This window comes from Cibotium barometz, chromosome 22 (assembly GCF_041138505.1).
Source record: "Cibotium barometz isolate CiBa-2024 chromosome 22, ASM4113850v1, whole genome shotgun sequence".
Taxonomy (NCBI): Eukaryota; Viridiplantae; Streptophyta; class Polypodiopsida; order Cyatheales; family Cibotiaceae; genus Cibotium; species Cibotium barometz.
In genome coordinates, this window is record NC_141067.1 from 25,542,709 (window position 1) to 25,555,382 (window position 12,674).

The window sequence follows — 12,674 nt, forward strand, 5'->3', positions numbered from 1 at the left end:
AAAAGATTTTCAAGAAAATTCAAGAGAGTGGATCAAAAGCAAGGCTCTGATACCAATTGAAATGAACAACCACCGTAAGCTAAGATTTGGGATGAATCATCATGTGGATTAGCAGGAAATTAGCAAGAAAAACACATAATGCCTAAGTGGTTTAGCCTTTCACCAAAGGATGGAAATAACCTTCCATAGGCCAATATATGGTAGCTTAAGGCTCCAATGTATGTTTAAAAGTCATATGACCAAAAGATACAAATGAGGGTCCATGAGTCCCTTTTATACTTAAGCCCTATGACCATAAACCTAAGCTATATAACCATAAACCTAAGCTAACTATTAAAGTTGCTATCTTTGAGTTTCTCACATCTGGAACGTTCGATTCGTAACTGTTCTCCAAGCTCATGTAGCTTCCGCTAGCATGCAATTAGCAAGAATCACACATAATGCCTAAGTGATTTACCTTTCACCAAAGGATATAAATAACCTTCCATAGGCCAATGTATGGTAGCTCAAGGCTCCAATATATGTTCAAAAGTTATATGATCAAAAGATACAAATGCGAGTCTATGAACCCCTTTTATACTTGAGCCCTATGACCATAAACCTATGCTAATTATTAGAGTTTCTACTCCATTACATACATGCACTCAAAGGAGATGCTACCACTATAGAGAGATTTAACCAATATTAAATCCATCTAGGTGGTAGATGAGACACTACAACAAACCAAAGCTACAACTAAAAGATTAAGCAAGCAACCCCGGCCAAAGCCATCCGTCCTTAGGCAACGGAGAATGTGAGTACCCTAGCTCTTCAAGGTCATTGTCTCAATTTTTTAACCTCTCAATTTCAACATTAACCCTCTCTTTTCTACAACATAACACTAAGTGCACTAGGCCACTACCACCACACATCACTTTATATATATTGTAGCGCACACAATACAATACACGTATCCCTTGGTGGCCATGGCCTTTTCAATGACACCATCAATTTAGAGGCCCCATAAAACATCTTCATGTTACCACTCCATCTAATAGTACCTAACTTTAGTTGTTGCCACCATTTTTCCAGATAAAACCCTTGAGCTTTCAAGCTTGGTAAAGTATTCGAATTGATCTTTTATCAAAACATTATTTCAATTTTCACCCTTATTAAAAAAAGGTGTTCTTACTTAGGCATGAAAGAATGCAAAACTATGACTTCCCTACATAGAGACTTTCTAAAAAGGTATGCTTGGGCTATGGTCACAAATTTAACAAATGATTGTGCAACCATGGAGCAAAGGTAAATAATGTTGGTCATACATAATAATTTGAAACTATATATATCCACTTTTCACATTAAAAGGGGAGGTGTTATCAAATAATTTTATCCTCTTTGGTAATATGTGATAGACCCACCTAACCCTACACATTTATGTTTGGGTATATGAATGCCAAATTGATTTATGTTTTCTCTCAAGACCTGCTCATTGGTGAAAAGGTCCCTAGAGGCCACCAACTTATAGATGAAGCAAGGTGTTGGAAGACACTTGGTGTTTTCAACAACAAGATGGAGATTTTCTTCATTGGTTTGTGTTTCTTGCAACTAAGAGAATCAACTAAGAGAATAGTAGAATTATGTATTTACAAATAAACATCCATTTTTTTATTCCATTAGCTCTAATCAATTTCATCATGACAAGGCCTATGTAAGCGACGTACTTTAAGTTAGAATTTGTAGAGAGGATGTAGTGGAAGAGGAGGTAAGAGCATAAGAAGGCCATTCAGTTCATCATTTCTAAAGAGATCAAGGGACCCTTCTGCTCGCAATTAAAGGGTCCCAATGCCTCTTACTACAAGACATTATCTCACATGTAATGGTGCTTGGAACTATGCTTGGTGGAGATCATGGAGTTGTGTTAGATCACGTGCCTTTTTATTAATGTGAGAATTGCTTTTATGGCTATATTGATATTCAGGCTTAAAGCTACCAACACCCTTTCATTGGTGAAAGGGTGCTCACTTATTCTTTTCTATAGTGGTATGAAATAATGATTTTCTAAGTGTTGAAAATACAACTGAATAGGGTGTGTGCGGGAACAAGCCCTTGGTTAGAGGCTGTAAAAGAGAATGAGTAAATGTGAAAGAACCTGTGAAAAGGTGAGAAGAATCTACTGGGAGAGAATAAAGGGTAGCATGAGAAGATTTAGGAAGTGTGGAGATATTCTGGGAAAAGTGAAGAGGTGGAGAGAATCAGGGAAAAGAGGTGGAGTGAATCATGGAGAAATCAGTGGGATTTGATGCTTGATGTAAACTCTATAAATTGAGGCATTGCCCTAATGAGAATTTGCTGGTTTTTGAGTATCCATGCCTACATTAATCTATTTGCTAATTACCCACTAATTACGTCTTAATTATGCTAATCACTTTGTTAATGATGTTGATTCTAGTGTTTGATCCACCATAGCTCATCACAATGCTCAAATTTCAACATGGTATCAGAGCCATGCCTAGAATCCATTAGGTTTATGAGTCCATTATTTAATTAATCAAGATTAGTAGATAATTAGGAATTAATCAAAATTTTAGTTATTTTTCACTTCACCCCCAGCCAGTGGAGGATCTCATTCACCTTGCACACTCACATTTAGCTTAAACCCTTCTAGCATATTGTAGCCAACTCACTTGCCTTCAAGCCCATCAAAACGGCGTAGCAAACCACCAAGCAACGAAGGAGAAATCGACGGTTTTGCTGGCGCTTTTTTTTCTGAGTGAAATTGACATTACTACTTGCACAGATCAAAGGTCTCTAATTCCTCCGAGCCCAAGGTGTTTTCAAGCATGCTCTACAAGTTGGTGAAGACAGAATTCAATTTCATCAAGTCTATAGTGAGATCCAAGCTCTTCATCAAATCTACAGGTGACTTTGGTAAAACAGAGATTAAGCTTTCAATATTTGGTCAAATCTTGTGTTTATTGGCTTAATCCTCTACTAGACTCATTGCTATTGATGCCTTTGAAAGCATTTGAGCTCATTTGAAGTCTAAGGCACCAGATCTGGACTCCCCGCATACTCTGTTTTCTGCACACAAAATAGTGGATTAATTTGCTAATCAGTGATTAATCAATGCTAATCACTATATTTTGGTACAATTGAGGGTTCAAATTAACCATTAGGTATCTGATACAGATCCCTATAACTTCAGATTGCAATTCGGAGTTGGTTTGATACTCCAACCATCCCGTACAAAAATTGGTTACCCTTGATTTAATGTAATTTCTGGTAAAATTATGTTGATAAAATTGTGATAATCATCATTTTGCATTCAACCCTTGGTTAATGCCTGTAAATCTCAATCAAAATCAAGATTATTCACAGCCAGAGTTGCATTTGGGAATGTGCATGAGAATGAATGCTATACGCATTATGTATTAGGCACATTGCATCAGTGTAAATATGGGATCAGACATTGCCCTTGTCCAGAATAAGGCAAGAGGTAAGACCTCCCGCATAAATTTGGGTTTGCATTGCATAATGACACAAGATGAACATCAAAAGCCCAAAGGAACTGTCAGCAAAACATTGAAACATGTTGCTCACATGGAGCAAGAAGACCTGACGGACAAGCTCATGGCCCCAGCCATGAAAGAAGAAGAACATCTCCTTCCAAGAAGAAGATCCACACCAAGAAGATCTAAAGGAAGACATGGACATGAGAAGAGAAGCTGCCCCAAGAAGACTGAAAGAAGAGACGGACGCGTGGGGAGAAGCTGCCACGACAAGAAGACTGAAGACAAGAGAAGAGGTGAGGCTCCAAAGAGTGAGGAGCCATGTGAAAATCTCTGAGAGAGAGAGAGAGAGACCCCACAACCCAATGTAACCTGCCCCAACAAAGTAAAACCACCTCTGAGCCACCGATGATGTAGGCCACGTGGTAGAGAGATGTATGTGTGAGCACTTTAGTCAAGGTCGCGGGCAACTATAGTAAGCCTTGGACACATAGAGAGAGAGTGTGTCAAGGACTATGAGTTTAGGGACTCGAGGCACTGGTCGCAGGCTATCAAGTAAGAGAGAAACTTGATATAGGGTCCAGGTGTGCTGAGATAACTTGAGGGGAGGTGTAGGCACTAGTCGCGGGCTATCAAGTAAGGGGAGGCAAACTTGGTATAGGGTCTAGGTGTACTAGAGAGTATTCACTTGAGGGGAGGTGTTGAAAATACAAGTGAATAGGGTGTGTGCGAGAACAAGCCCTTGGTTAGAGGCTGTAAAAGAGAATGAGTAAATGTGAAAGAACCTGTGAAAAGGTGAGAAGAATCTACTAGGAGAGAATAAAGGGTAACATGAGAAGATTTAGGAAGTGTGGAGATATTCTGGGAGATATTTTGGGAAAAGTGAAGAGGTGGAGAGAATCAGAGAAAAGAGGTGGAGTGAATCATGGAGAAATCAGTGGGATTTGATGCTTGATGTAAACTCTATAAATTGAGGCATTGCCCTAATGAGAATTTGCTGGTTTTTGAGTATCCTTGCCTACATTAATCTATTTGCTAATTACTCACTAATTACATCTTAATTATTTGCTAATCACTTTGTTAATGATGTTGATTCTAGTGTTTGATCCACATAGCTCATCACAATGCTCAAATTTCAACACTAAGTTGAATTTTTTAATAGCTCTCAACTCTCTCATTGGCAAAAAGGTGTGAGGGTGCTCATTAGGGGAAATTTGGACCCCAATTGGGTCCTTTAAGGATTTGCACACATTCTCTCTCTACAAAAATAGGCTCATGGTGAAATTTTGGCAAATCAACTCAGAAGTGAGCGGAGTTTGGACATTTGGAATATACTCTTTGAGGCCTTTTCAATGATATATAGCATGATGGGCAATTTCGCATATTCAAAAAGTTCCCAAATTTGGTGATGTGGCACGTAATTTGGGACTTTTTGAATATGAAAAATTGCCCATCATGCTATATATTATTGGAAAGGTCTCAAAGAGTAGATTCCAAACGTCTAAACTCCTCTAACTTCTGAGTTGATTTGCCAATCACTATGAGCCCATTTTTATAGAGAGAGACTGTGTACAAATCCTTAAAGGGTTCAATTTAAGTCCAAATTTCCCCTAATGCTTTTGGATGTATAGAATATTCTTGCATATATCTGGCCAAGAGCAAGAGCATGCTTAGATTGCCCACATTTAATCTAAATGTTGATTAGAGAATCATAAGCATTTATTTCTATTTTGTTCTTCTATCATACAATTGATATAAGCATTTATTTTTATTTTGTGCCTCTACATTCCATGCTCTTTTGAATAAAGAAATGCATCATACTATGGAGAAAGCTATAGAGCATGCATAACTATCATGATTGAGTAATAGACGATGGATCTAAAAATGTAGTTTTTTTTAAATGGTATTTTTTTGTTTCATGTTATACAATATGAAAAGAGCTTATCATGATTGTCACACAAATCAACACTAACAAGCTATGTAATTTGTCATCTTTGGAGCAACACTCAAAATTGAAGCATCAAAAGAAAGTCCAAATCAAGTTGTATGTTTTTTTCTCTATAACTGTGTTCATAAAAAATAATATATTTCTACTTTGCAATTATAGCATCAAACACTCACTCCTTTGACAACAACTCGTGATGGTGGCTTGATGCTTTAAAAAATTATTCAACATATTCAAATGGGTTCTCATCTTGTCAGCATCTTCATTGTGAGCATACCTTCTGTTTCCTTCATGTCCTCTTCCTTCTCAAGGCCACGTCTTCTTTAGCTTTATGTATCTCTTTCTTTACTCGTCAGCCTCTTATTAAGTCTTCATCTACTATAGTAAACTAATTTTCTAACTCTCTTGATATGCTATATATATGTTGTTCTCTGAGATTTTCTTCATATATGACTTTGCTTGTTTTTTATTATCGACAGCCACCACTACCTTCTCAAGATCCTTTTGCATTGCTTCTTTGGTAATTATCTTGTGTCTTATTGGCATGACATCTATAGCATCCAACATTTCTTTTTTATAGGAGGAGTAAATCCATATCTATAGAGCCTGATACTTACTTTTCAAATGCTTCTTGAGGCATGTATGTTTCATTCATTTTTCTAACATATGCATAAGCAATCTTCATGAGTTCAAAGGTTATGGTCCTTATAGTCCTATATTCTTCCTATTCTTGTGCACCAAGTTGGGTAGATTAAATGTATTAGAAGTTAGTTGTTGTGGTGGGTGAAGAGGTTGCTGTTGTGAGTGAAGAGGTTGCTGTTGTGAGTGAAGTTGGTTGTTGTTGTGAGTGAAGAGGTTATTATTATAATAGTTATTGCTTATGTTATTTCAAGGGATGAACTTTTAAGATATCTAAAGTTGATTATTTGTGAGTGAAGGGGTTGTTGTAATGATTGCTCTTGTTGTTATTGGGGATGACCTTTTAAGATATCTAAAGTTGATTATTTGTAAGTGAAGAGGTTGTTTGTGAGTGAAGAGGTTGTTGTAGTGATTTCTCTTGTTGTTATTGGGGATGAACTTTTAAGACATCTAGAGTATCATGAATCTCCTCATAAGTTGTGTTAACTACTTGAGTCTCTAATTGTGTTTCTATTGTTGCTTACACTTTTTTTTTTGTTTTTTGATCCTAGGTCATGGGTGACCAGAGTCGTCCCTAAACTCGAACAAAGAAACACTTTTGTCATTAATAATAAAGTAATATGCCTTGATGGACTTGTGTAAGGTGGCTCGATACTTTCAAAAACAATTAAGCATCTTTAAATAGGTTCTCATATCCACCATCATCCGAATAAGCAAGATGTGAGGAATTAAAAGAATAAGTATTTCTTGTAAAATCAGCCTGGAGTTGCTCAGATATTGTATGATAGAGTAAGATTATCCCCCTTGGATTATAGACTACATTGTTATAGTTGACTAGATATTGTCGTGTGTCTTGTCTCCAACCTTCATTTTAGAAGCATTCTAGACTTTCTTAGAGGAGGAGGAGATATTTGGATGTGTGAGATCATTCATTGCCATCAAGCTTTAACATTTACACTTCTTCATCATCTAACACTATGGCAACTTGGCACCACAAACTTAAGTGAATACGTAAATTCTCTAGGCTAAAATTGATGAGCTTGTTTTTTAAAGCATCCTTAGTTAATTATTACGCTTTCCAAGAACAAACAACCCAATACACGCATTAATTTCTTATAGCATTATACTAGATTTTGGTGAAAGGGATTGATAGATAGTTCTTGTTCAAAATTATATCATCATATTTAAAGGATACCTTAAAGGACACAATGAAAGGGATTGATAGATAGTTCTTGTTCAAATTATATCATCATATTTAAAGGATACCTTAGAGGACACTATGAAAGGGATTGATAGATAGTTCTTGTTCAAATTATATCCTCATATTTAAAGCATACCTTACCTACCTCTTAAAGGATACCTTAGAGGATGCCCTCACTTCTCTAGAAGAAGAGATGCTACACCAGCCTTCCACATTGATATACTTTTCACACATTGCAAGTGTGAAAAAGTGAGAAATCTAACATTCCTACACTCTTAGCTGGTATGCCCACATGCATAACAAAAATGGGCTAGAAGCTCATACATCACCTTAGTCTTCATCTTGGTGGAAGCTAGAAGGATTTATAATGCTCCAAACTTTTTTGTCGACTCCTTGGCCCTCTAAGGTCATGTGGCTAGCTTGCTCCTTTCTTTGTCATCATTTCTTATTGATTAGGGTGACTGTGGCTATGAATCAACAGTTTTTTTCTAGTCCATCATTGTTGCAACCATTTCCATGGATTGTTTTGTCGTATTGTTTATGTTTTTCTCATAGGCTTTCTCCTTGGGACATGTCTCTTTGTCCTTGGTTTTTTTGGGGGGGGTGGGGGGGCTTCTCTCCCTGCCTCCCCCCCCTCCCCCCTTCTCCCCTCTCTCTCTCTCTCTTTGAAAAAACATTTAACTTTGCATAACAAATGAAAATACCATATCGCACCTATCTCAACAACACCAAAAAAGTGACTATGTTATAAACTAAAGTTAATCCTTGAATGGTTGAAATTTTATCATGGCTTATGATTTTATCATCTAAATGATGTGTTTGATCTTTCTTCTCTTATTTGTTGCATCCTTACATAGTCAAAATTTCATGTTTGGATTGCCCCCTAAGGCCTTAAGATGGATTCGCAACTACCTATGGACAAAAAGAATCTTCACTCAAGATGTTTTAGAGAACTACTATTACAATTGTAGGTGGCAATTATTTTGTTCACATGGAGTAGGCAAACATACAAGTTAATAAAATATACCTTTCCACCTATAGTCAAGTCCACCTTGCGGTTGGAATTGATGAAAGTTCGAAACCTTCTTTACATTAGGCAACATAGGGAGCCACGGGCTTAATTCATCATACGAGAACTAATACACATGTCGTTTGAAGAAATTTCTTATCGTGATTTGGGAAAAAAATACATTTTCAATAATGAAATACCTAAGGGTGTTTGCATTACATGGCACTTGATTTGGAAAATTCGTGTCATGGTTGTTGTTTCTTTTTTTTGGGTCTCAAGCCCAAGGGTCATCGATGTAGGGTAGCCTGGCTCTCCCAATTATATGCTCTTCCAAAGTGACGATGCTTCAGTACCTTTAGCTAGCTCTCGATTATGCTCTTCGAAAATGACAATGCTTCAAAGATGCATTTGTCAAAAAAAGAAAAAGCTCATATTCTATCTTACATATCAATTTGCGTGCTTGCAAAGGTTCACACCATTACACGAGGTTCACTTTTTTGAGTGTGAAATCAGTTTTTGCAAGTGTGAATGCTACGAAATGCGTTTGTGATCTGGTGAGTCCCGAGTCGTCAACAATCGCTTATAACTAACTCGACATAATCGGAAGCAGCAGTTCTAGAGCCACGTTTCTGTAGAGGTGAAGAGTGCTGCTGCTGCGGTGAGCGTTTTCTGTTCTTCTTCCATCGAAAGGCTATAGTTTCAGAATATGAGGTTCACATAATCATCGGCTGTGTAGGACCTTAATTGATCCCACGATTCGACAGGTCTTTACTAGGGTTAGGGTTTGGCCTAACGTTTCCTATTGTGTTCTGACCCGAGGTGAAACTCTTTCTGCGTGCAGGGTCGAGACGATGATGAAGAGCTCGTCTCGCCAGGTTATCTTTGCCGTTTTTTAGAAAGAGGTATGTCAGCAGTTGTCTCATTCATTCCCGTCCCGGTGTTTATGTGCAACACCACCATTAACTGAACTGAGAGCATAATGATTTGTCCTGCAAACCATAAGTGTCATTGCATTGCCAGCATTTGCCTATTCTTACTCAGACTTCCTTATTGATGCCATTACTCTTTTATGTATCACCATGTATCCCCAAGCCTCTCATGCATCATGACCTATGTCTCTTTCATTCTTTCCACTTCATACATACATGCCTCAAAATTTTCCTATGCAGTTTTGCTAGCATCTTGGCTCAATTCAAGCACTCATAGGGTTAGTTATCCCCTTCTTTAGCCTTTCATCATCTTGGCTTTGCTTTGTGTGTCATTGATGCTAGATGTCTGCACGATTCTTCTCTCTTAATGCCCTACTTTCAAGTGTGTATCTCAAGACATGTGAACCATTGATCCACTAATGCATTCATCGATCTATTTCAATATATGTTGCCATATTAATAGATTATGCAACCTTGATCTACTCGATGAAATTAATGTTTTCGCCTTCTACATATTCATAGTCCGATCGGAAACATTCTTTTTGCATTCATTCTTATTGGCATGATTTGCTTCTTGTTATTTTTGGTATGTGATGACATCATTAAAAGGGTTTCTAATTTTAGAAAGGGGTTTTTATTTTTGAGAATGAAGAATTTTGTAAGTTTAGTCCAAGAAGGGGCGGTTCCTATCCCCTGATATATATGTAATATTAGGAAACTAAAATGGGCCACCAATTTGGGTTGTTCAAAGCAGGAATAGCTATCTCACCAGTTTCAATCCTTATAGTTCGGAATTCTTGGTTGATTTCCATGCCAAACAGCATCATGAAGAAAATTGTAGATCTTGCTCCCCCAAGAAGAGAAAAAATAGACTCACCAACCTGTCGCCAGCTGGATCTAAACCCAAGCACCTATGCAAAACTTACGCATAATGGAGTTGATAGTTATATAGTCTTGTGGGTTGACTACCATGAGTATATAACAAGCACGTTCCTAAAAGGTGAATTTGGACATGTTCCTGGATTCATCTAGGTATATAATTCAGCCGTATTAGCGGACATGCAGATTCCACATGGTGAAGTTTTCGTCCGAGTTGCGGCCAGTTGATATTGTGCTTATTCTTTCTATCTTTAGCGGTGCATTTGCCCTATCAACTACTTATTTGCTGTACTAATTCTTTCTATTTGCTACTTCCCTTAGTGCTAGGCTTCATTATGGCGCTGAGTCTACCCTGCATCTCCGGAGGTTTGACAAAAACTCAGTACGAAGGGCTTTGTATCAATATATGCTCTTATGTGTGTGTGTGTGTGTGTGTGTGTGTGGAGTGCGTGTGTGAGAGCATATCTTGATATAGTGATCTACACCCACTATTGGGCATTGATGATGTTAGTGGGGATGTCGTAGTATCTAGTCCATACTTGCATAATGAAGTTGATAGTTATATAGTCTTGTGGGTTGACTACCATGAGTATATAACAAGCACGTTCCTAAAAGGTGAATTTGGGCATGTTCTTGGATTCATCTAGGTATATACATAGTTGCAAACATTCGCGAATGCAAGGCTTTGCAAACGTTTGCAAACCTTTGCAGTTTGCATCCCTTTGCAAACTTTGCCTGCAATTTTTTTAACACTTACATTTTTTTAAAACTTTGATGATGAGAGACTTGTTTCTTCACAAGAGGCTCGTGAGTCTATGGAGGATGAGGAAGAAGAGGACATGCATGCAGTTGGTACTGAGCAGGCTGAAGCTGATATTGTTGAGACAGATGAGGATGCTACTTCATCTTCTTCCTCTGAAGAGGAAGATGATGAATGATCACGATTCACCATGTACATGACCTCTCACACACGGGCACTTTTTACCTTGGCTGGACAAGGGTTTTTTCCCCGTGTGAGCACACTTCACTTTTAGTGTGTTGGGCTCTTTGCCTTGGGACTACAGTCTAGTACTCTGACTTATGTACTTCACTCTTTATGTGATAATATGAGTATTGAGTACATTTCCAACACTCTTGAGTCTTGAGTCTTAAGTTCTAAATTCTAACATCTTTTAAGTTTCAAGCTTTCAAGTTTTTCATTGTGTTTTCAAGCATTGACTTTGAACATTCTATTTATGCCCAAAAAAATAATTTTTTTACCCGCCACGAATGCGAATGCATCCACCCTCGATGCATTCTTTTGCAAACTCGGCATTCTCGAATGCGAATGCACGAATGCAAAGAATGCTTGCAACTATGGGTATATATATATGCAACTTGCTGCACAAAGCCCTTAGCGACCTGCAAGATGGAAAAATGCAAATCCTACACAACTCCCTAGGCAAACCTAGCATGTAACATCCATTGCAGAAGCATGCTTGACTATGCTAATTCAAAGGCTGATTAACTCTAAGCATTGAAAGTTGCAAATACACAAGAGATGAGAAAAGATGACCCGATTGACTAATGATATCAAGCTAGATGCTCTGGATGGACTCTCCTGGCGGGGTGAGGGTGCCTTAAATTGCTTTGCTGCATCAAGCTCTCTAGATATGCCACACAGCAACACTACTGCAAATCTCCCATCTCTGGCTAGAACCTAGAGTCCAGTGACTTGTAGGTATGTTAGAAGTTGTTTCATTCATTCCCATTCTAGTCTTTAGTTATCCCCATCTTTAGCCTTTCATCATCTTGGCTTTGCTTTGTGTGTCCTCTCTCTCTTAATGCCCTACTTTGAACCATTGATCCACTAATGCATGTATGAGACATGTGAACCATTGATCCACTCATGCATTCATTGATCTATTTCAATATATATTGCAATATGTATATTGCTGTATTGCAATATACATAGTACGATCAAAAATATTCTTTTTGCATTCATTCTTATTGGCGTGATTTTGGTAAGTGATGGCATCATTAAAAGGGTTTCTAAGAATGAAGAATTTTTATTTTTGAGAATGAAGAATTTTGTAAGTTTAGTCCAAAATTACAAAAGGGATGCTTTCAAAAAGCCAAAATTCATAGGTAAGGGCTCTCTCCCCTCCCCCAAGGGAGACTGCATCCAATTATTAGGAAGAGCTACCTCACTAGTCTCAATCGTTATGGCTCAGAGTTCCATGTACTTGTTACTAATAGTTTCTTCCAATTGTACATTCGATTCCCATTCAATTGCCGAAGAGTCGTCAAAACAATTAGAAGCTAAAGTTTCCAGTCCTCTCTATGCTCTTGAAGTAGAAAACATCCTAATTCTTCAAACTCATTTCTCATAACCTTATTATAGAATCTAATTATGAGACTTTTGTGCTCTGCTTCCAAGCTACCTATTAAGGTCCAAAATTCCATGCTAGACAGAGCAGAATTCACCCCAGCCAATAGCAATACTAGGAGAGAAATGCCAATGAGGTGATAGCTCAAGTGGTGAAGGTGTTTGCCTAGGACCAAGAGGTCCTGGGTTGAAAACCCCTTGGTGCTTCCTCGG

The 12,674-nt window shown here is 37.9% G+C and overlaps 1 long non-coding RNA gene across 1 annotated transcript in view; it reads left to right on the forward strand.

Annotated features, from left to right (window-relative positions):
- Positions 1-8,766: 8,766 nt before the first annotated feature.
- LOC147626443 (uncharacterized) overlaps positions 8,767-12,674 on the forward strand; it is a 36,447-nt gene continuing 32,539 nt past the window's right edge. The window contains exons 1-2 of the long non-coding RNA XR_015268658.1: positions 8,767-8,943; positions 9,127-9,187. This is a non-coding gene — a long non-coding RNA (uncharacterized LOC147626443). The remainder of the gene's footprint in view (positions 8,944-9,126; positions 9,188-12,674) is intronic.